This window comes from Mandrillus leucophaeus, unplaced genomic scaffold, assembly GCF_000951045.1.
Source record: "Mandrillus leucophaeus isolate KB7577 unplaced genomic scaffold, Mleu.le_1.0 Scaffold1092, whole genome shotgun sequence".
In the NCBI taxonomy this organism is placed as follows: Eukaryota; Metazoa; Chordata; class Mammalia; order Primates; family Cercopithecidae; genus Mandrillus; species Mandrillus leucophaeus.
The window spans coordinates 83,549-86,730 of NW_012099121.1; positions in this window are offsets into that span (position 1 = coordinate 83,549).

Here is a 3,182-nt window from a genome sequence, read left to right on the forward strand (position 1 = left end):
ATCCCTCCAACTTCTCTCGAGGGCCAAGTCTAAGATTTTGGTCCTGTCCTGTGACCCTAGTTTATAGGACAACAAAGCTGGGGAAACCAATCAATCCTATAGGATAGGCTGAGCCAATCAGACAGCTCCCTTCTTAATTTTGAACAGAGACTACCAGAGGATACTGAATAGGAAGATTATGTGTTGAGTCAGTGCTGGAGTCAGTACCACATACCAGCCAAAATTATAAGAGAACAAAACAGAAAAAGTCAGTCTAGTGAATAGATGATTACCATTCAACCTGTGAAAAACCCAACTTTGCAGTTCAAACCCCTCTCTAGTTTCAGTTATAATTAATATTTGTTCCTCAATACAAAAATAAGCATGCTTGTACCATATGATCCAGAAATCAGGTTCCCTGATATTTTTCCAAATGAATTAAAAACTTAAATTCACACAAAAACCGACACATGGATGTTTATAGTAGTTTTATTCATAATTGTCAAAACTTGAAAGCAACCAAGATCTACTTCAGTAAAATGGTTAAATAAACTGTGGTACATCCAGACAGTGGAATAGTATTCAGTGCTAAAAAGATGAGCTATCAAGTCATGAAAAGACATGGAGGAACTTTAAATGCATATCATTAAGAGAAAGAAGCCAATCTGAAAAGATTACCTACTTTGTGATTCTACCTATATGATATCCTGGAAAAGGCAAAAATATAGAGACAGTACAAAGATCAGTGGTTGCTGGGGGGCGCAGCTGGGGAGATGAATAGGTGGAGTACAGAGGATTTTATGGAAGTGAAACTACTTTGTATGATACTGCATTGGAAGCTACATATCATTTCACATTTTTCAAAATCAAACTACGAGCAATACCAGAATGAACCCTAATATAAACCTTAATATGGATTTTGGGTTATAATAATGTGTCAATGTAGGTTCATCATTTGCAACAAATGTACCAATGTGGTAGGGATATTGGTAGAGAGGGAGGCTGCATGTGTGTGAAAACAGAGTATATGGGAACTCTCTATACTGTCCACTCAATTTTGCTGTAAACCAATATTTCTCTAAAAATAGCTTTTTAATTTTCAAAAACGTAAAAGAAAAGCATAGAAAAAGATCTAGAATGTACACATTTGTGGTAAGAGGTGTTATCTCTAAATGATGGATGCTTTCATTTCTTTCTTCTTTTTATCTGGCAATATTTCCCAAAATTTTTTATTTTGTTTTTTAAGAAAAAAAAATTTCCCAAAATATTGTGAAATTTAAAAAAAATTATATCTTTGGCCAGGCACGGTGACTCACGCCTGTAATCCCAGCACTTTGGGAGGCTGATGCAGGTGGATCACAAGATCAGGAGTTCAAGACCAGCCTGGCCAAGATGGTGAAACCCCATATCTACCAAAAAAAATACAAAAATTAGCCAGGCATGGTTGTGGGCACCTGTAATCCCAGCTATTCGGGAGGCTGAGGCAGAGAATTGCTTGAACCCAGAAAGCAGAGGTTGCAGTGAGCTGAGATCATGCTACTGCACTCCAACCTGGGTGACAGAGCGAGACTCTGTCTCAAAAAAATTAAAAAAAAAAAAAACGGTGGCTCATGCCTGTAATCCCAGCACTTTGGGAGGCCAAGGCAGGTGGACCGTGAGGTCAGATTGAGACCATCCTGGCTAACACGGTGAAATTCCATCTGTACTAAAAATACAAAAACTTAGCCAGGCGTGGTGGCGGGTGCCTGTAGTCCCAGTTACTCAGGAGGCTGATGCAGGAGAATGGCGTGAACCTGGGGGCGGAGATTGCAGTAAGCAGAGATCATGCCACTGCACTCCAGCCTGGGCAACAGAGCGAGACTCCACCTCAAAAAAAAATGAAGATTGGGGGCATGCCCAAAAGACTGGGGGCACGCCCAAAATATTGGGGGCGTGCCCAAGATGGCCAAATAGGAACAGCTCCAGCCTCCAGCTTCCAGCGTGAGCAACACAGAAGACGGGTGATTTCTGCATTTTCAACTGAGGTGCAGACCGACACTTCACACCTCACACGGTGGGGTACACCCCTGAGATGAAGCTTCCAGAGCGAGAATCAGACAGCAACACTCGCTATTCAGCAATATTCTATAGTCTGCAGGCTCCGCTACTGCTATGCAGGCAAACAGGGTCTGGAGTAGACCTCAAGCAAACTCCAAAAGACCTACAGCTGAGGGTCCTGACTGTAAGAAGGAAAACTAACAAACAGAAAGGACACCCACACCAAAACCCCATCAATATGTCACCAACATCAAAGAACAAAGGCAGATAAGACCAAAAAGATGGGGCAAAAGCAAGGCAGAAAAGCTGGAAATTCAAAAAATCAGAGCGCATCTCCCCCTCCAAAGGAACGCAGCTCATCACCAGCAAGAGAACAAAGCTGGATGGAGAATGACATTGACGAGTCGAGAGAAGAAGGCTTCAATCAATCAAACTTCTCGGAGCTAAAGGAGGAACTACGTAATCAGTGCAAAGAAACTAAAAACCTTGAAAAAAGATCTGATGAATGGCTAACTAGAATAACCAATGTAGAGAAGTCCTTAAAAGAACTGATAGAGATGAAAACCATAACACGAGAACTACGTGCACAAGCTTCAGTAACCGACTCAATCAACTAGAAGAAAGAGTATCAGCGATTGAAGATCAAATGAATGAAATGAAGTGAGAAGAGAAGTGTAGAGAAAAAAGAGTAAAAAGAAATGAACAAAGCCTCCAAGAAATATAGGATTATGTGAAAAGACCAAATCTACGTCTGATTGGAATGCTTGAAAGTGACGGGGAAAATGGAACCAAGTTGGAAAACACTCTGCAAGATATCATCTAGGAGAACTTCTCCAACCTAGTAAGGCAGGCCAACATTCAAATTCAGGAAATACAGAGAACACCACAAAGTTACTCCTCGAGAAGAGCAACTTCAAGACACATAATTGTCAGATTCACTAAAGTTGAAATGAAGGAAAAAATGTTAAGGGCAGCCAGAGAGAAAAGTCGGGTTACACACAAAGGGAAGCCCATCAGACTAACAGCAGACATCTCGGCAGAAACTCTCCAAGCCAGAAGAGAGTGGGGGCCAAGAGCCAACATTCTTAAAGAAAAGAATTTTAAACCCAGAATTTCATATCCAGCCAAACTAAGTTTCATAAGTGAAGGAGAAATAAAATCCTTTA